Raw genomic sequence first — 23,026 nt, forward strand, 5'->3', positions numbered from 1 at the left:
TTTTTTGTAAGATATTTTGGCATTACAATCTATCATAATATTAATGATCACATGTAAGTGTTCCTTGTAAAAAGAAACAGTTCTGCAATGTCAAATGAAATATTGTTTTTTTTAAGAGCATTGCATTTGCTCTGAGGACTATTGCAAAGAAAAACCTGCATGACGTTTGCGAACTCAAGATTGCGCATGCGCCAACACCCCCACCCTAATTTCAGCTCTACGATTACTCCACTATCTTCCCAAAATAAATAATGAAGATATTATACGTTTATAATTTACAACAAACGATACTACATAGTATATTTAAATTCCATGAATGTTATTTCGTGTAAAATTCGTTCTATTGTTTTCATTGTGTCGCTGTTCAAATAAAGACCACCAGGGGGCGCAGTTGGCCAAGATATGCTCCTACAGAAACTCGGCCCGTGGTCGTTCAGGAAAATTATTTTAGCTTTAAGTGCACTTATTTGCTCGAAACATGTTTAAAATCTTACATCTGACCGATTCCGAGAGGCATATGTCCGACGATTATTGGCAGCAGTGTCGCTGGATGATGTGTTTGCTGCAGATGCCATTTGAAAATATAGGCAGTGTAAGCACTGTAGAATCTAATTATTTCTTTGCAAAACCTAATTAGGCATTAAAAAAGGTTAACGCCAGCGCCTGAAACGTTTTTGTTTAATAATCCCATTACTGCCGGCTCATCATGTATAAAATGGTGCAGGAGGACACAAAGTTTCCACTTGTTAAAGGGAATCTCTGAGAAATAGTCGCAGGTTTTTGACACTATCTCCGATTGGGGAAATTAGGGGTTGTAATTAAACAGCGGAGACTCAGCTCAGCGCAGCGCACAGAGTAAGTAAAGCCTCGGCGCCCGGCCTGCTTTGCATGCATTTTTTGTTCAATTGATACTTCTGTTTGCCTGCTGCTGCAAAAAAGGGTTCCCCCTTAAAAATATAATATACTGTAGTGCAATAGATCTCGGAGACGATCATATAGGTGTTGGGTTTTTTTTAGAGCGTCCGCTCCTTTCAGACTGGTAACAGTCACTAGAGAGCTCAAGGTGAGAATTTAAATTAGACTTTTTCCTCTCCGAGTTTTAATTTGATGCAGCTCCATAGGGAAAACTCAAAGAATATGCCGCAAACTGAATAACCTTATGGATGTTTACGACACTAGAATCAGCAGGTGAAAAAAAAAAAAAACAACAACAAAAAAACATAGCGTATACCATAAATATTCCCTGATTTTTTAAGATTTCCAATTACTTCATTAATTATTTCCATTACATTCCAAAAATGTGGAGCCGATTCTATTATATATATATATGTTTTTTTTTTTTTACTTTTTTTTAAAGGCTGCATTTAAGAAGAAATGAAATTGTCTAGAGAGCTGTTCCAAACGAAATTTCTTTTTGTTGTACAATTGTGTAAACAAAATGACAAATAAATCTGTTCTCATAAATGATGGTTAATGTTACATAATCCCCGGACTAACTCATTTTTAATTGCATGACTTTAATCTAAGTGAGCTATCTAAACCGGGCAACTATTATAAATTATTGGTTGCGTTTATAGTGTAAGATTTTCCTGTTTTATAATTCATAAAAAAAAAAAAAACGCAGATTAAAACACATGCATTTATTGCCTTATTACTTGTAGGGTATTTGTAGGTAAAATTTGAAGAAAAAAAAAACTCTGCATGTAAGTTCTTGAAGTATTTTATTCACAAATTTAGATTATAGCCACGGTTTATATGGCTTTACAATATAACGAAATAATTTAATGTATTTAAGGGAGAGGAAAAATAAAAAAAGGGCCTTGTTCAACATGGGTGAAAATTACGTAGAATTAATAATGCTCGATACTCTTTGATTAAACCTTTAAAAATGTAAAATGATTCATAGTTTTTAGTATAACTCTGTAACAGTCTATGAACAAATTGATAAAACAAATTGCAAAAAATCTAATTTTTCTTTCTTTCACCTCGTTTTATTCATTTTCATGATAAGGTGGAGAGAGACTGGTGGCACACTGGATAAATGCCTTATAAACAATGTCTTTATCTCAGCATCATGGCTAAAAACAAACAGGGTGTGGAAGGAGGTGGAAATGGGAACAAACTAGTGCGTTCGATGGGGATGAAGGGAAGGACACGGTGAATTTTCCCCGAAAGGCTGGTCGTCAACCGCTTTTGCAGTTCTTTTTTTTTTCTTTTTCTTTTTGTTGCACCATCAAAGCCGTGTTTCTGTGCTCATTTATACCGTGGTAAAATAGAGGAGAAAGGCGCGCTTTGATCTGCACGAATTGGTTTAGCGTTACTTTAACCATCACAATTCAAATCTAAAAGATGAGAAACAAAAATGATCCACATTCAATAATCGTTTTCATAATTTCTAGACTGTAACACATAGATTTGGAGTAATAATAATAAGAATTATCCTTCTTATAATAATAATAATAATAATAATAATAATAATAATAATAATAATAATTATATATATATATATATATATATATATATATATATATATATATATATATATATATATATATATATATATATATATATATATATATATATATATATATATATATATATATTATTATTATTATTAATTATTATTATTATTATTATTGACATATGTTTCGTTGTAGTTCCACAACTGAATAGATTAATGATAAATAAAAAAAGAAAAAAAGAAAAAGGTCCCCCAGTCTACGGTGCGGGAAAAATCTGAACTATCGTAAATGACGCACCAGAATTTGCGCACTTATAAAGGGCGCAGAACCCTCTCTACCTTTGCCGCACAGAAAACATCTTCATGGAGATGGCTTCAGTTGTGTCCCTGAAGTCCTTTTTTTCTTGTCTGAGGCAGTGTTGTATTATTATTTTTATTTTATTGTAGTTTTATCCGAAACACCTGAACCATTTCTTTAATATATATATATATATATATATATATATATATATATATATATATATATATATATATATATATATATATATATATATATATATATATATATATATATATATATATATATATATATATATATATATATATATAAAAACGATAAAAAGTATTTCAAGAATGGTGATACAATAAAATACAATTTTTAAAAAGTATATTTCTATTGCGGTATGATATAAATTGAAGCAACAATAGTGATGCAATGAAATAAAATTGAAAAGAAAAAAAATATTTCTTAGTGTAGGCCTACTCTAGATAATGTAGAAGGGATATGTCCGCTGATGTTGGTTTTCTTTTGATAACAGCTCATTGCTTAGTGATTAATCAGACGATATCTGATGGCCTCCCCGAACTTCTGCGCCGAGTGACACACAGAGAAAGGGGGCTCCGCCTAAAAGCTGTGTTTTTTCCCTTTTGCACACTAAAGCTATGTTTGTTTGTGACTTCAATGGGGCCCCATAATGGAACTGATGGCATCAGGATTGTCACCACAAATGGTCTGGGCGTTTTGCGGGGCTGTTTGACAGAGCCTATTATGTCATTGGTCACGTCCCTCCACTCCTTGCTTGCTAGGGTCTGAATGGGAGTGAATTAATCATATGGTTTGAGAGGGATCAGCTAACTTAATGCACTTTGTGTCGAGGTCTACAGTGATCCGAGACCCTAAATATCTTTGTCTGTACCTGCAGACATGGTTCTGAAGGGACAGCTCCAAATAAAGACCATACAAAGATTCAGTCAGTAAATACCATACATATACATTTCTTTATATATATGTGTATGTATATATATACATATACATACATATATATATATATATATATATATATATATATATATATATATATATATATATATATATATATATATATATATATATATATATATAGTATGTTTCAAGCCCTTTTGCAATAACTGAAATAAAATTTTAAATGTTCTGTTTTTAATGGTGCTTAATTCAGTTTAAAACACATTTGTTATATTTAATCTACAACACATTTAAATCAAAATTAGTACTTAATTTAAATTACATCAATAAATATCCACCAAAGTTGCTGATTTAATTTTATAATACATGCTTTTATGTTGTTTATGAACTGTTTCATCTGTATGTTTTGTACACTTGAAATGAAAAGTATCAGATTATACAGGCTGTCTCCTTTGTTAAACCGAATATTACCTGTTTAGCTGAAATATGATTTTGGATGCTGCAGAAATTAAAAAAAGAAAAACACATAACGTTGAATTTGGATTATTTCTGCTAAAAAAACATTTTTTTCACTGAGGTGTGTGATGTTACAGCAGTTTTTTCAAATGACCCCCTAGAGTTACCAGTCTCCAAATGGACAACATATAAAGATTTTAAAATAATCCATATCAGCTTGATCAATTATACAGTTACATAAGTAGCCTATATCTTAAACTTATAATACTGCCAGGATTGGTTTGCCAGGATGATAACGTTATTGCTTTATCAACCGCAATCTAAATGTGAATTAATCAAAGATCTCTGTGTTGGAGCACCTATATGCCTGAGCATTGTTTAGCTATAATGGATGGCTTTAAATTTTGACGTTATTATTTCCCGTCATTTCTGGAAACAAATTGAACATTTATTGCATATATATTAAAAATTATACAGTCGTCGGGAGAGGCTGATGTCTCTTTTATTGAGGCGCACCGAGAGGTGAGGTCTCACCGGATCAATTTCCCTGTCTTGTTACTCCCGCAAGAGGATGTTTGGAAAATGCCTGCACCGCTAAATTGATTCAGAAACGAATTCATAACTTGAGGCGTTTAAGCATTTCCGCAGCGCCCAGTTTTTAATCCTCACCTTCTTTTATTTCAGGTTCTGATAGCTTCGAGCATCCAAAGTTTTTGCAGCACCCTGCTGTTTATTCTCACTTCTACGGCCGTTTGTTTGTGTTTGCCTATTTTTCATTCTTAGTTTAAAAAAAATGCATTTAATACACTGGGTTTTGGGTGGCTTCACAAACATAGCCATTAAGGAGTCACAATGCTTTTATTGTGCACTTGATCTGAAAATAGAGGCCAGTCTGACTGCGGGAACCAGACGAACCTATGGAAAAGGCCTTGTCTTTGTCTGCCTGTACCGAGATGAATGGCCCGTGTCAACCAGATGATTAGTTTGCACTATTAAATTGTCAAAAAGGAAGGATTTTCCCCTAATAATGCCTTTTGGTGAAGAATTATGGAATTCAGAGTTGTTTGCAACTGCTGGGGGACTTGCAGGGCTTCGTGGGGACGAGGGCGAAGGTCAGCCAGAGTTCTCAGAGCTGCGGCCAGTGTGGCGCAGCAGTCAGAGGGGATGTGCAGACAAATGCGGGTCTATTTGCTGCACCATGGGAAGATTAATTTCCACATTGTCCGAGACGAACGAGATCAATGTGACGACAGTGATTCAGGACTCTGCGTACGTGCAGCCATTACACAAATTGTGCAAAATTTGTGCGCACAAAGTTACTGCACACCTTAGAGCACCTAAAGAGCATCCAAAAGGGAGAATGCAATCCGTTGGTACTACCTCTAATTCTAACTGTTTTAGCTTATTTGCCGACTTTTCTATTTTACTGCAGTGAAAATTTGCTCCTAGTTGGTCATCGATTATGACATATTTTTTTGTCTCAATCTCTAATCTCTCACTGGAGTCAGCTGACACAAAGGTGGTCAGAATGATACATAGTTTGGATATTAAAATAGGACCAAATTAAACAAGATTTATGTTTACAACTTATGACCCAAAACTATTTTATTGAAGTTTCTATAGGTAGGGGCATAAAGCATGGTTTGTTTGTGGAAGTTGCAAGGAATAATGTGGCAATGTGTTGAGAAGAGATTGACTTGGAGCTACATCACAGACAATACGTTTTGCAAGGCTGGGAAAACGGCATCAAAATCTTATAGTTGGTATTTATTGGGTTATCAGCTTTTCTGCATTTGTGAAACAAAGGTGAGCACAAATATCTAGAGACCATAGGCCCACACCCTCCTCAATCAACAGATGTAAGTAAGTAGTTGAAATGTGGATTCAGTCAGCAGAAAACAGATTTAAGCAGCTGAAGGAACGTTTAATGAACATTTAATTTCATTTTTTAAAATGTGACTTCCACTTAGCTGCAAAACTGCAAAAAGTTAAATTAGCCCAATGGTGCCACACATGAGCCGGCTTGTCAGTTCGTCTCCATCCAGTAAACCCCCTTAAGCCCAACCCACTATTCTAGTGCCAACGTTTTGTGTTAAATGTTAACAACTTGGCCTGATCCATTTAATCGCCAACAACAAAACTGTGTTGACTCTAACACTCGCTTCCTTTGTGCCCATTATGTGCCTGCCCTCACTTGAAGATTTATGTATTTTTGATATTAAATTCCTTCTGTCATCAAGACTGCTCTCTTGTTGACTTTTCTTGACCCATTGACCCTGTTCCCCAAACTTTCCCATATTCAAGGCGGGAGTTGCAGCCTCCCTCCCGCGGGCTCCTTCTGCAGCTCAATGCTCTGTGGCTTCTTCTGTTGGCATGTGCTGTTTGCACTGTTCTTGAACTTCAGGGTGCTGCCCTGTCCCCATCCTGTACTCTGAACCCTGCACATAATTTTCCTTGAAAATAACGATTCATTGTTCATAAACCTCAGAAGTCATTTGAAGGAAACCAGATGAATTCAAGGTTCTTGAGCAGGCAGAAGCTGATTCTGCTGATTCCTTAAACACACACACACACACAAAACTTCAGTCATGCCTCTCCAGATGCAGTGTGATGGATGCCCATACACCTTTGCCATATATGACAACCATGTCGTCTATACAAGCCTCCCTCTGGCTGCCCAGCTTGCTAATTAGTTAAACAAACGCTAATACTAATGATCCCACTGGCCTGGTGAGCTCTGGGGTTTTTTGTTCGCCTACTTTGCCACAGCATCTCCTGCTGGAGACTTGGCCTCGCTGACCTGAACTATCATGGCACTGCGAAGACTCTTGGACCGCCCTGGCCGGAGTCCATCCCCCCCAGGGGCCAAAGGGCAACGTCCAAGGCCCGGGAATGCCACCACCAGCTGCTTGCAGTGACACCATTTACAAAAGAAGCTTGGTGAGCTATCCCTCTATAGGCTGTCAGTGCGGTGTCAGAGCTGGACTGACATTTATTTGCTCACTGGACCAAAAAGTGAAGGTTTGGCTGCAGAAAGAGTAGAATTTCCTATATTGCTGGAAATTAAAATAAACTAGATGAAGGGCATTTTTGAAGATCTTTTTATTGTGGAGACATCCTCTGTTTTAGCAGATGTTTAAAAGACTACTTAAAGTTTCAAAAGGCACAAGCATGTTTAAAAATACAGACAAAATTTGTTGATAATGATTTTTCTAATAAAGACTTAAAAAAAACCCCATTCAGGGTGATTTTTGGAACAGCAAAAACTCAAACAACACGTTATCAGGAATCCTTGTTAAAACCCGCTAAGACACAGTGAAATATAAAAAGTTCCTTACCTTAATGTTTTAGGAAGGACCTAGTCTGATCTGGGGTTATTTCTGATAGTGGAGCTTTGACTGCAGTAAATTACTAGAAAAACACTGCGTAAAAGAATGCAAAAAAAAAACAAAAAAAAAAAACGAAGCATGCAAATCCAAAAATGCAGGATTTTTTTTTTTTATCTGTGGGTAGTTTTTTGGTTACCCAGATGCTTATTGCCCAAGTATGCTTCCCTAAATGGAAAAAAAATGGGTTGGTTGCTTCAACTGTTGGCAACAATCATAATTTGAGGCAAGTAAATGGGTTTACAGTCTCTGTTATGCATTGTTTTGATTAGTTTAGATATGCATATCACCATTCTCTTTCAAACCACTAATTTGAGTGCTTCATATATAACTTTGTATAAAACATTCTCTTATTGATTATTGTGCAGTAAAACAAAGGGATTTGTGGTGGTTTGTTTAAGTCACATTGGTGCTTTATCTGTAATTTCATATCAATTCATATTAAATATCCTTTGAAATCACTATTATGGAATAACCTTAAACTTAGCAAGTCAGAAAGAGATGTGCATGCATCTGTCTCACCATTTGGTAAATGCTTTCACTATTTTATGTTAGTTTTGGTTCAATCAGCTGATAAAACTTTCATAAAAGCGACATTCATTTATCTCATAGAGTCAGCAGTTGTAACTCAGATTGCTGGGTCTCCTTTTGCATTAAATCCTGCTGAAAAATCAGTGTAGGTTGGTTGCTTTATTATATTTAAAGTTTTACTCATTATATTAATTTGCTGACCAATTGATTACAGTAATGCAATGCTCAATGAAGGAGATAATGGTATTTTTGAAAATATAATCAGCATCTCAACAACACAGTTTAGCAGCAGGAAGCAATAAGAGCTCTAAAGTCTTATGATAGGAGGTTGTGGAGATTTTGGACAAAGACCAAAGCCAACCTAGTAAATGCCTCCCCAGATCATCACTAAGCATAAAAACCTGACACTGGACCTCCAGATTCTGGGACCTTGATTTACATAGTAGATAAAAAAAATTATTTAATCAGAGGTAAAAACTTTGGAACACTGAGGAATAGTTTAACCCATCTCCGTTTTATTAGGAGTGCATTAACATGTAGAATGTGAAGTCAAGGCAAATATCCCAACCTTTATATTTTCACACTGATAAAATGTTTTTTTAAACTTTTAATCAGACTTGGCTTCACAATTCTCTTTTCACTAGCAGGATTCACTTTTGCTTGTGCAACTTGTTCTACCAGACTTTTTCCTTCCACTTAACTTTCCAATAATATGGTTGAATGCATCATTCTGTAAAATGACCAACTGACCTATATTGGGAGGGTAGCAATCACTGTCAGCTGTGCTCTGTTAAGCATTTCTGTATTTTAAGTTCTGTTTTATACTAAAAAGAATTAGATTGTTTATGCATCTACATGTTCAATCAAATCTACTTTTATTTTCGACAAAAATAGCTCATAATATAAAAAGACATAAATAGACCTAAACGCCAATCACAACTTACTGAACAGATACCAGAAATGTGAATTGAAGTTACAGGTGTGCAAACCACTGTTTCTCTTTCCCTGCCCTGCGCGGTTAACACCGGCCTCATTACACGTTGTCATCCAGGTCTAGCGGTTGTTATTCGGACAATGTTTGGCCATTTAGCCGGCCCTGTGTCTGCGCGCTCCGCGGAGGTCTCGACAGAAATTGATACTAATTGCAGGGACTGTACACTGCTGGCTGCTGCAGCGCCTGCAGGCAGCTGAAGGACCTGCTTGTCACCGCCTAATTGACAAGGGCTTGTCTGTCCTGGGAGCAGCTGGTCCTAAGCACTGGGGCACAATCGCAATCTTGACACGGCCTCCACTCGCCTGGAGGAGTTTAGAGGAGAAACGCCGTTAAAGGGAGATTTATTGAATCTCCCTTTGGGTGATGGTGTATTAAGTACGCAATATAGGCTTATTTCCACGGGTGCAAAAGGGAGCCACGTCAGTGGTATTAATAACAGAAGGTCGCAATTAGGCCAGACAGGTGACATTTCTTGTGACATTATAAATCACCGCAAACAAGACAGGAGCGAGTAAATAAAAGCGCTGGGAAATCGGTTTTAGGGGGAAAGTTATTTTACTTTTCGCGCAGCTACATGGTGCGCAATGAGCTTATGTGCACAAATTGCATAAATGCAGGAGGGGTGTTTGTTTCACTAGTCATTCCACTGACTCAGACACAAATAACATCAGCTCTCACAGCAAAATAATCGATTCATTATTCTGGTCTGTTTCTATTAGAGCATGCCATTATAGCAGAATGCGTCAAGAGGAAAAAGCAAGGCAAGTATTGTTTTGGTCTGCTAGGGAAAGAAGGGTTTCCTCAACTTTCCCACTGCCTGTTAAGAAACGCTGCTTTTCTGCTTCCTTTTGAACTGAAAATCGTGATTTTTTTCCCCCTGGTGATCTCCGGACGCGCTCTTTTCTTTCTGCAAAACAATGACAACACTGGAGCACCCCGCCGGTGCGCCGCGGTTGGGGATCTTTCGGATTGTTTTGGACATCTTTGGATTTCATCAATCAAAATGACTGCAGTTTTCCATAAAAATGCTGAAATTTGGTGCTGGAACCGAGCGCACAAGGTGCAAAATACGAAGCTGTCCTTGGCGATGATAAATGGCCATCCTTTGATTGCGCAAAGAGAGAAATTCGTGCCGCAGCTCTTAAAAAAACAACAACGATGGTTGTTGAAAGAGGGGACTTGTTGTCTTGCGTCAGATCATGACAGAAATGAATAACAGCCAAACATTAGACTCTAAAGCAACTGCATTTTCCCAAACCAATGGCATCTTTTGGACTTCAGAGCAAATGATGTGGAAAGACACACAAACCCAATGGTCATTCAGCAGAGTTATTACCTTTGCGCTGTACTGGTACTGGAACCACATCCCATTTATGCAGTTTAAAACTCTTGAGTGACAAACAGGCTACTTGGTCCAACATCCTCCTAGTGACACTGGCATTTTCTTCCAGGCTATGGCAGCAACTCAACCAGATTAGAACTCATAAATAAGCAAGATTTAGCTTATTTGCTCCCATGCCAAACCAATAACCCACTATCAATATGCAGGATTCCACATACCACATATCTATAGTACATCTCAGTTGGATTAGACCAGTAAAAGAACATCTCATATTCCTAAAATGCAATAATGATTTTATCCTGACACCTCTCAAGGTGTTTTCCTAAATGCTACGCCTAATTATCTTGACACTTTGTCTCACTGGGGTCATCAGGTCAACAGTTGTAGATTAATGGCACCAGGAAACAAGGGAAAGTAGCCCCAGTACGGCTGTATTGGTTTAGCATTGGGTTAATGATTTATTTTAAATTTGTTTTTGATGGATTCTATTTTGAATGTTCTCCATTTAAAGTCAGGAAAACCTATTACCCAATTATCATCCTTCTGCTTTTAATGGTATCTCTTAAAACAGAACTAGAGTAGTCAAAAGATTTCCCCACATCTGATCACATCTGAATATTTTAGTTATGCATATAAAACCTTTGCAGTGCTTAAATATAATGAAATAATATGCTCAGTCACATATTTTAAAGATATACAGAGAGCAGCTTTTGAGATTCTCTAGGTTATGACAAATTGTGCTTGAGTGCTGAAGCATCAAACCAGGCTCACACTGCCACAATCATGTTTGACAGGAATACTATTCTTTGAAATGAGTTTTCCACCGATTCCATTGGTAAGCAGGCCTTCACAAAAGTTCAATATTGTCAGCCAATAAAATGTTTTTCTTAAAGTTTGGAGAATTATTTAGATGTATTTATGGGAAATATAGGGCAGGCTTTATTTAATTTTGATTGGGAAGGGGTTTTGAACTTGAAAGTCACCCATGGATGCCAATTTTTCCCTTTGTGAGCAGCTTGACTCTTAGAAATGTCTTGTAATTATTTTTATCTATTCTTAAATTTCTTTAGATTGATAGAGCATCTAAAATTGGGCAGGATGAATAGCTTTTTGAAATCTATCTACTTCATGTAATGAGATATGTTTTATTTAAGTGATTTTTAACTTTTTAAATTTTGTTCGTCTAGAAGTAACCAGGTATGAGTGTTATCAGGAAAACAAAAAAAGTCTTAAATTACAATTCATAAATGTTGCAATCACTTTTTCCTTAAGGGCTGGAATGGTTTGCATAGTTTTCCTTAATGAATAAAATGATAATTAAACAACTTTTTCTGTTTACTCAGATTGGAGTTGTCTGAAGGTAAAAGGTTTGATAAAAAGGAGGAATAGAAGAAACAGATAAGGGATAAAAACATTTCACATTTTACACACATTTAAAAAAAGGAGGAATCCTTTACTTTGTATCTGATCACAATCTTGATCTATATATAGAGATACAGCATTGTCTGCATATATAATTTCTTATGTATGTATATATATATATATATATATATATATATATATATATATATATATATATATATATATATATGTGTATATGTTTTTTTTTTAGATATCATCCCCTTCATCCTCTTCCAGCAGATGTAGCAGAAATGACTGGCTTGTCGGGCTTGAAGAATTGTTTAATTTCAGGGCCCTGGCGTTTCCTGAGGTGAAGTCTGCATTGGCTGCTAATAGAGATCTAATTGATGGGCCGAGTCCCGTTTCCGTGCTCTCTCTCCTTTTATTGCGCCCTGGCGTCTGCTGTAAAATAGGTCTGTAATCAGATTCCGCCTATTCCTCCTGGAGCTGGATGAGAGCTCAGGGCTGCACAGAAAGACAGAGATGGGGGCCAAAAAGAAAGCAAAGAGGAGAGAAAGAAATCATTATTAAAAAAGTTAAGCCATGAGAAGAAATGCAACATACTGGTGAGACTTGATGAAAAAACGGGGAAGCCCACTAAAGAAAACATACTGTGCTCTTTGTTAGATTTTCTGCTCTTTAAATAAACCTGCTATTTATACTAAATGTTACAGTGTGGGTTTAGCACTCTATAATGATTAGTTTAACTTCATTCCTTTAAGGATTTATTGGTTTGCATTTTCATATAATTTTCCATAAATGAAATCCTACAGCTTATTATAAATCAATATAGATATAACGTAAATCCCTTTATTGTCCCACAATGGGGTAAATTTGTTATCTGCATTTTGACCCATCCCATTGGGGAGCAGTAGGCTGCCATTGTGTGGCACCCAGGGAGCAAACAGGACTTAAGGTTTTGCTCTGGGACCCAGAGTAGAGGCTGCGGGGATCGAATGATGCTAGAGCCATTCGTTTCTCAACATACCATGTACCAGTTGACCTAAAAATCCTCCATCTTTCAAGCCTTTAAATCATATTCCTGACACTCTTTTCCTCAGGCATAATGTGCACATATAGACCCCTTCTGGTGCTCAGGCACTCGCCCTTTTGTCCTGGGTGAGAGATTATTCTGCTGGAGCCTACTTTTATTCTTGTGCCTTCCACATCCCTTCTCCTCCTACACTTAGCCCTCATGCAGTCTTTACCTGTTGCAGCTACATGTCACCACTTCAGACAAGACAAGTAATACAGTACAGTGTTTGTGGGATCACCAATAGTGTTGGGTGCAAATTTAATCACACATTATAGTTCTGCTTATTATATGGTCTCTGGCTTGATGTTTGCTATAAAGAAAAGGGAGTTCACCTTTTCCTGCTAAGAGTATGCATAATAGGGATGGACCCATACTGGTATGGGTACCAATGTCAAGTAGTCATTACTGTACTTGTACTTGTAAAAACAACCTGATACTCTGAATTGATACCATTTTTATATTTTATATTTTAAGGTCACAGTATCAAGACAGTTAAGTTAATCCTAGCTGCAGCTGTCAAGATGCCCTTTCTGGTCGGAAAAAAAGCCCACCAACTGCAACTAAACTGTGCTGGATGCAGTGTACAAGTCTGAATTTATCAGCTTAGCATTTAGGAAATAAGATAAAAACTTTTAAATTTGACAATGCTTTTTTTAGCACATTCATCAGTAATTGGAATCACAAGTACTTAAATGTCAGTACTTGTACTCATAAGCAATTAGAAGGAATCTGGTATCAGGACATCCCGAATGCATAATGCAGGGTCTGTAAGTTTGGTACTTAAGAAATCTTTGATTCCAAACCACTCTGTGGCTGTATTTGTGCATTTTGAGAGATTGAGATCAAGGAGAGTGTTTCTGTGAAAGACCTACTTGAGCAGTTTAAGCTCCCTTCACTCCTTTGGTGAGCCTCACCTGTTAAGACCAGAATAATTGATGCTTCACTTTTTTATTCACAACAGAGATTTTATTCACTTTTAAATCATTATCTTATATGTTATCTGTTTTTCCTAAACAGCATGCACAATACAGCCTTCTGCTATTTGCTTTTACCAGTTTTTTATCTATTTTATTTAATCATTTGAGTTGCCCTATTTGATTAAACCTATTGATAACTTTACACCCTTAAGTTAAATATATTAGCATTTTTCATTTTCATTTCTTTAATAACATTTGTAATAACTGCCTTTTTTAACTTGAGCATCTACACCCAAAAACTGCATGTGTACCTGCTCCACTAAGACTAAGAATATCATTAAAAAGAGGAGTTAAAGACCTACATAACTAGCCTGATCTGGCTAATATGGGATTTTATGACCATCTCCAAACAGAGTAAAACTGTACAGATTATCCACATAATTTGTTGAATGATAATTGGTTTCCCCACCTGTTTTTCACCCTTGAAAATGAAACTGTGTTGGTGGCTGCAGATCCCTGCCTGTTACCTGTGACCTCCAACCACATGAACAAAGATTCCCACAGAGGAGTGCAGCTGAAGCACTGGTTATCCAATTTTACAACGTTAAAAAGCAAAGTAGGAAGCTTAGAAAGCAGAACAACTTATTCTCTACATTTCATATTCACAGTTATAGGAAACAAAATCTTAAATGACTTGAATGACTCAATCCCCAAAAACTCCTTGAGGCTAAATCTTTGACACAATATCTTATTTAAGTCACATCAGCATGATATTCAGTTGGAAAATGCAATCATTTTAGCAGTTATTGCAGCCACACACAATTCTGCTGTGTATATTAAGTGGGATGAAGTAAAACAAGAAATAATGAGAAGAAAATAAAAGAAAAGAGATCCAGAATACCATATAAGAAATATTAGAAAGAAGGACAAAATACACACAACAGAAAACAAAGTCAGTGTGGGTTTAAGCATTACAAAATAATGTCCATAAAAGTTTCACAGATGGATAAATTTCTCATCCCTGAAATGACATTACCTGCAGGGGCAATCAATCTTTACTATTAGAGCAACAGCAGAGTGCTAAATCATCATCTACAAACTGAGGTACAGATGTAGAGAAATGCTGTGTACTTATGTGCACAAACAATCAAAGAGTTTAGAGGCTCTTATTGTCTTTATGTCCAGATTTTAACAATATTTTTTTTGAGGAGCTTGTCTTATAAACTAATTTAATGTCAAAGAATTATAAAAATAAATCTTTTGATTTGAGTTTCCCGCCTGTTTTCTCATGAAGATCATTTAATAAAAATCTGTAACTAGGGTCTACAGACATCTACTCAATTGTTGGCACACGTATTTAAAACTAAGCTGACTGTGTTGGATAAGATATAAAGGAAAGGTTTCTGATCTATTGAGATTAAATTACGATATTGACAGGCGTTAGTGGTCTGACCAAATTGGAGGCAGCTGTTATTGTGGTTTTAGAATGATGCTTCAACCAACCCAGATTTGAAAATGCCTGACCTGTTCTAACAATCAAATGATCATATAAATGAACACATGTAAAACAACAATAAACAACTGTAAAAATATTGTGTAACTGCAACCAAAACTGGAGTGGCACTAAAATATTTTAAGACACAATTGATCAAAGAGTAATTCAAGCAGAGACTCAGCATTTTGCTACACCTTGCAATCAACATAGAATAGGTGGTTTGAAATTGAGCTACCGACATCCATGATCAGGGGTCTGCAACCTGCAGCTCCTAAGCCAGTCGTGGCTCTTAGGATTTTAAAGGTCCATGTGCATCATTGGATACCATGAATCCATATTCACAATAAGCTGTACAGGGTAATAGAGAACTGTGAAAAGAGTGAAATGTAGAGCAAGCACAGACAGTAGCTGTTTGCATTATGTCGCACTATGAGCAGAAGCATCATATCATCCTTCAGTGATGAAGAATATATTCTGATAGATACCTTTATAAACAGAATTCTGTCAGAAATTATAAAGATTATCACGCAAAATAACTTTCCTTGTATTTAAAGAACGTAAGGGACCTAGCCACCAGCTATGCTTATAAAAAAAGCATAAAAAACAAAATTGCATGTTCAAATATAGCAATATAACTAAGCAATCATCTAGAAAGTGTTAACTTAGTCCTTTTTAAGCTTTGAAAGGGTTTTTGCACTGGGCAGGATCAGCAGAAAGAAACTTTATACCCCATCTGTTGGGAGTAAATACCTAATATCCATAGGCTAATCAACATCGGAAGCTTTAGCACATACTTCAGTAAACTCTAATGTTAATACTGCATTTAGAGCACTCCTCTTATCTCTCTCGCTAAAGCGGGATTAGTACTTAAGTCTGCGATCATTTGGAGCAAAAAAAAAAAAAGAATACTGTTCAAATGATAATTGCTCTTCGATTGGTTTAAAGTGACTTATATTCAATGACACTGGGGGGAAAGTTAAGGTTTTAAACAGAATATGTTATTTTACTGCACTTTAACAAAGATAAAGTACTTGTAATACCTAATATGCTAATAGCAATCTTTTTAAATGAAACTGGGTTTCTGGAGATCGTCACAAGACTCCTGACACAAACTTTGTAATAACTGCATTTACTCACGCAGCAATCAGACCCATAAACCTTTATATCTGGTTGGATAATATAAAGAAATATAAACTCTGTGAGGAAATAAAAGTACATAATGTATTTGTCCTATTAACAAATTTGTGTTTTGCTTTAAGTTCTGGCTTTAATAGAAAAATGTGTGTTGATGATATGTGTTGAAGCCACAGAGTGATAAGCTTCTTGACTGGGATATGCGATTAGTGTGAGAGATTGTTTTTTTTCATAAATACATTTTTTTTTTTTCAGCGAAGTTTCACTTCATATAAGGTCATGTTTATCTTGTGTATTAACATACGTCAATCACTTTATAAAATGTCTTCCCTTATGCTACTTTCTTATGTTAATTTTGGTACATTTTTGTGCAAATATTTGTTTCATGCCCAAGAAATAAATAAAATGTATTATTTGGTTCTTTATAATTTCATTCCCAACCAAATCAAATGGCTCACAAGTTAAACTATACTATTGTTATCATGTATCCATGCTGCAGAAAATGTCAGTCAAATCTGAATGACACAAACTGATCCTCTATTTTCCCTCTCTCTCCTCTGTTTTTCTCCCCTTAGCTATAGCTTCCTGGAAGGCTGTGATTGGCCGGCTGTCTGGGTGTGATAGCAGCCCTGGAGCCGAGAATGATTGATGACGGCGGGGGCAAGGCCGAGCGCTGGGAGCATAAAGCTCCATAGACGCCTCAATAAAGAGCCTGGCCAGTGGAGAGCCTGGGCCCCTCCGCCTCTGAGGACCCACGGCTAGAGGAGTGCATGAAGGGAGGCAGAGGAAGAGAGGGAAAAGGAAAGGTGCTCTGTTGTCGGATAATCTGTTTAGCTGTCGAGCAGCAGCCGTCTGAGGCTGGATAAGTGCAGCGACGGATGTGTGTGGGGTGAAAATAGCAGGGGTTGGCTGGTGGAGAGCTGGAGGGGGAGAAAGAGGCAGAGACGGGGGTGGGGGCGATGCATAATGGGAAAAATAAGGGAAGAAGATGAAGCAGATTGGAAATGGGAGATGCAAGCTGGCTGTTTACGCATGCTAGGAATGATCAACTAGCCAAAAAAGTTGACCACAAAAAGTCAGTGGTGATGCTACCCCTCGCATCTCAACTCTGGTGGTCATGAGTCAGCCAGGCAATGCATGACTGTGGTGACCTTTGCTTTGGCAGATCAATGAGGCCCTGCAAGGTTGGATTCCTTGGTCCCGCATCCACTGCTGTGCCTTCAGACTGCATGAAGCCCTGTTGTTACCCCCTTCTCACAGCAGCTCTGAAAAACACAATTAGGCACCAATCTGCTCCTACCAAGCCAGCTTTGAGTAAGTCCAGCACGGCTACACGGAGTCCTGCAGACCCTCCTGGCTGGAGTTGGCAGGACGGAGGTCAGAAGGAGCAGTGATGACAATGACAACTGTCTTAACTTGGCAGGCTCAGGAAAGGGACTTGTCTGTTCAGACTTTAAGGCATTTGGGATGCTAACACAACAGAAGGTCTTATTTTGGTGTGATCTTACATGTTGAAGTTTGAAGAATGGTGCATATGGTGCATATGCTGACAATAAATATTTATATATAAATAAATATGTTTTTATAAACTGTATCTGCTCAATGTGTATTCATTCCTGCACAGATACACCTGTTTCATGCATCATATCAATTAGTGCAAACTGCTTTTGTGTTTGTCAGTTAAGAACACAAAAGAATAAGAACACTGAAAAGGAATGTCTTATCCTGTCTTATTTTCCAACATGTACAATAATTGTTCTTTTAATAACAATAAATTATTAATTCAAAGCTAATGGCAGTGAAAGTATAAAGTATAAGAGAAACCTACCGTAATACATTTCAAAGATTTTACCTGCTTTTATTTTGAAACTCATAAAATAAATACATTGATAAAAATGGTTTAACCGATGAGCTTTAATTTTTATTGATGATTTAGAATTGTAAATCCTCAACAAAAAAAGATTTTTGCTAAGATCATTTAGCAAACTGATGAGCCACTGACAGGTGGAAACCAGCACTATGAGCTGGGTAGGCTCTTGGTGGGTGATGTGAGGGTTGATAGTGTGCAAGAGTCAAATGAAGACCCCAAACAGGATCATGCCAGGAAACGGCGCAATATAGACCCTGAAACATACATTTTACCTCAATGAGAGTGATTTTACTTCTGCAGAAACTTATAAGTGCTTGAAATGGATTATTAAACAGTAAAACAGTTAGCTACCAACTTCCACAAAGACGTTATTGAGTATGTTATGTAAAGGTTTAACCAACATTTCAAAAAGGTGCCAACACAAATAATATGCATAATATATATAGAACAAAACCCAGCTCTGAAATGAGCTCCATTAGTTTTTCAGAAGATAGATAAAAGCAATTGCACCAATAAAAGAAGAAGCAATAGCAATGGGGAGAGGTATCAGTATATCTTAGAGCCAATCTGGAACCAAAGGCATTACACTGCATGGGTAAATATTTGGGAAAAAAATGTATATCCTCACACATCTTTAGGTAGAGGGAAAAAAAGAACCCTGGTGTGTATACATCGAGCAAATGTTACTGAGATGGAGGCATACATTTCATACATTTATGCTCCTAAATACATTTCATGAAGAAAATAAAAGAGAGTGAAGGAAGCTCATAAAGGTGGGATTCGATGAAAAGAACACTCTAACCCTTAAGACTCTTTCGAAGAGAGAAAATAAATGCATGCTTAAGTGAGTGGACAGCATTTAAAAAAAAATACATTAATAGACACTGCAAGGTCAGAGTAAAGGATTTCAAGTAACGAGTTTGATTAATGAATTGCTGCAATGAGAGACAGGCTAAATCAACTGATACATGTAGATAACTGTAGAGCGATGGCAACACAACCTCTGTTCAAGTAAAACTAAAAGCTGTGTGGCATTTAGACTCATTTTCGCTTGTTAACTTTTATAATCATTTCATGATTCAAATCAGTGACTCATATTATCCACTAATGAAGCCTAATCTGACTAACTAGCAACAAATTGCATTCTGATGCTCTGCAGCCAATTAAGGGTGTTAAGTCAGCGTGAGCAGTTAAAAAAACAACAGATTAATAAAAGCTCAACAGTCAGGTTTGTCTTTATTGATATGTGATTACTGCGGGTGTTTATTCATGGGGTCTCTATAAGTTGATTTTGGAGCTGATTTTAATTGTCTAATTTGTGAGATTATTAAGCAATAGGAAACCTCTACACCTGTTCTGTTTTTCTGGAGGCCTCAGTCCAATTTGATGTTGACACAAGCAGTTACATCCCAAATTGTTTAAATTAATTAATTTAAGGTATAAATCTTAACAGCTATTTTAAAGCCTAATTGCTCTACAGGCATACTTGCTGATTGTCAATACTGATCATGACACCAGCTTTAACAGTCTGATCATAACTCCAATAATCTGTTTATCAAGAACCCCATTTACTTTCAGGTTTCCAGCCCCAAAAATCTATTTTATCCCCTGTGAGATTATTTTCTGCTTTGGAATCTCACTGGCTTTGAGTTTTTATATTCAGCACATCCAAACAGCAGTTGTCCTCATTGGTCTCCAGGATTTTGTGTGTGATGGACACCAAGAGGTTTAAGCGCCTTTTAAAAAGATGATTTTACAGCAACTTTTAAAGGTCATACAACCTCAAAAATAAGACTGACAAACACAAAATTGAGACAAACACACAACTATACAATCTGTGCTGCAAATACAAGTGAAAACACAAAACAAACAAACAAACAAAAAAAAAAAAAAATGCAAGTAGGAAAAACGTTTGCAATTTTAGAAAAGCTGCAAATTAGCATCATGTAAAGGAAAAGCTCCAGGCCACTAGGGGCAGATGATCATCGACTCATATAGTACCAGAACATAGACGTTACTGCTAATGAATGTAAGTGGAAATGTCCCTTTGCAAAAACATAGAGTTCCATCCAGAGGAAATTTACAGGGAGAAAAAAAGGAATACTTTCTATTTGAACCTTTTTTATACAATCTTTCAGCATCCTGTTTATGCCTTTACTGACCGCCTGGTCCCCTATGAGATGACAGTCGTCTTCTCCTAGGGGTCTGAGTCATTTGAATTACTTTGATCAAGTCTGCATCTGCAATATATTGGCAGATGTTTTTGCTACTTGCAGCATTTTTCCTTAGCATGTGCTTTTGTGTTAGTATAATTGTTGTTTGCTAGTCCAATTTTTGAGTTTGCATGACCTTTTCAATTTGTTTTGAAATGATGAATTTACAAGACATTTGCAGCACTCAGCCACCATACTAAGTACCTTCTTTGTGTATTTGTAGATTGTTTTGATAAAATTACAGTCATAATTTTTTTGTAATGATTTCTTCAATCATATTGAAACAATTATTACCAAAAATATTCTCAGACCAACACTGCTGGATCAACAGTGCGGGTTTGTGGTTTGGTATGGTAATGGTATAGAAGGAGAATCATACAGTGAGTTCCAACCATTCAACTTTTTAACTCTCTGCAGGAGAGTTAAGTCCCAGGTGTTGGAAATATTGTAGAAACCCCTGAAATGCTTGATGAGTCGCAATAGTTGGGTTTAAAATAGTACCGGTATAACCTTTACTTTAAAATCTGTCCCAACATCACCTTTTTAAATCTGCATATGTCCTTTTTTATTTATTTAAGTTACTTGAATAAAGGTTAGGTTCAGGTCTCACGCCCAACAATGTTAGAGTAGGGGATAAACTAACCTTCTTCTTTGACTATTTGAGCTGATGTAACGAGTACATTTACCGGTATCTAATGTGAAATCAGTAAAGTTAATCAACCAATAAATCAATCAATCATGACAATATGATCAATTTACCTTTGTAAATGGTTTAGATTTGGTTTATAAATGATTAAATCCTTATCAAAACTAAATAAACTCTCATTACCATATATAAATTATGATTATTGTAAAGTGTTGAGTGAATGAATGGCCTTGCCCCTAATGTGATCCATCACTCAACACAAAAACATAACTATGAAGATGTGTGAATAAGATAACCTGTGGTCAGAAGGTGCACAACTTCTCTGGGACAATCATAATTCTCAGTCAAAGCAAATTTGACGGTAAATTTGACCAATTTACCACGGGATCTAAAGTCACTGTCAGAAATTAGCCTTTTCTCACCAAAACTGTCTGACATTACAACAACAGCATTGAAAATCTTATTATTCATCTAGATTTCACCTGTGCATCTTAAATTCTAATCTCATTGTGATTTAAAAAAAATCTACCTTTATATGGCTTTATCTATGTCATCAATACTTAACTTTGTTTCTTTATATTAAAAAAGCCTAACCAATGGTTTTTATGTTTTCTACTTTGCATCTTAGTGAAAGCTGTGAATTTTCCTTCAATTGTCGATTGAATAGGTCTTTTTAAAAATGTTCATATCACAGATACTTGAAAGCTTTAGGCCAAAGTCAGCCATAACTAGTGACAAAACACATCTTGTCTTAATATTATAAATTATCATGAAACTTTAAATAACACCAGTCCTATGGATGTATCTGTGTTTTAGAGATGAAAATGTATTTTTCCATTTTACTTCTTTAAAATGGCAAAAATACCATTAATTTATCAGTTAAAATGTTCTGTATGCATAATTCTGTCCATGTCTGGATTAAGGATCATCTTGCATTTACAATGGTGTCCTATTGATGTAGGAATGTAGTTATTTACCGTATGAACACATCACTTTCAATGTATTCTCAGGTGGAGCTATTACTCCATATTACAGCTGTGTATAGTTGGTGGGCAGAGGTTAACAAAAGGCCAAGACAAGCTTAAGCCACTGGCGTTGGCCACACGGGGAAATGTTGGCAAGCAAGCCAGAGAATAATCATGGGCTAATCTGATTTCCAGCTCTGATAATGGAGACCAAGCTAAATAAGAAAAATTCCAGGCAAATTTGTGCAAATGAAAAAGGATTCCTCCTGACATAATGGTACGGTGCAAGACAGCCTCTAATGAGCAATAATCTGTCTAAGAGCTTCTCCCTCTCTACTGTTTGGGTTCTCTCTCCATCTTCTTTCTCATCTTATCTCCCTCTCCTCCTCTTCTTGCTCCTCCTTCACCCTTCCCACTCCACTCCACCTCTCATCAGGTTCTTATATGTTTCTACAAAGCTGCATTTTTCATAGCCCTGTGACACAGATACTTAAAAAGAGGAGGGAAAATGTCCAGAGAACTGTTTGCAAAGTTTGACTACAGAGTTAATATTTTAGAGATTTCAGCATGTTATATTTTGAATTAGAAGAGTTTGCTTGGTTGGCTTTACTAGGCACTATGTGTAATATAACTCTAAAAATTCAAAATAGCTGCTAAATTAGAAACCTGGCATGTTCCATGGTACAAGTAAAAAGTTCAAAAAGGATAAAATCTCTGTTAAACATTGACCTTTCATTGACAAATGAATTTCCTGCAAGCCTTGCCCTAAATAGAATAGAATATACAGTAACAGAAAAGAGTAGAAGTGTCCTTTAATGCCCCAACACAAAATTAAATAACATTAGGTTTTTTTTATGAGAATGACTGCATATAAGCTGATGAAGGTTCTCAGTCATCCAGGTCATAGTCATTCCGTAAAAATTCAAAAAATATTCACTGGACTTGGTTTTCAAGATT

General features: G+C 36.4%; 1 long non-coding RNA gene across 1 annotated transcript; it reads left to right on the forward strand.

Moving 5' to 3' along the window:
* The first annotated feature begins 537 nt into the window (after positions 1 to 537).
* LOC119798520 lies at positions 538 to 17,413 on the forward strand. Its single transcript, XR_005282729.1, has 2 exons — positions 538 to 855; positions 16,951 to 17,413. It is a non-coding gene; the product is annotated as an uncharacterized LOC119798520 (long non-coding RNA).
* Positions 17,414 to 23,026: the final 5,613 nt, after the last annotated feature.

This window comes from Cyprinodon tularosa, unplaced genomic scaffold, assembly GCF_016077235.1.
Source record: "Cyprinodon tularosa strain WSP-4 unplaced genomic scaffold, ASM1607723v1 ctg117, whole genome shotgun sequence".
NCBI classification, from domain to species: domain Eukaryota; kingdom Metazoa; phylum Chordata; class Actinopteri; order Cyprinodontiformes; family Cyprinodontidae; genus Cyprinodon; species Cyprinodon tularosa.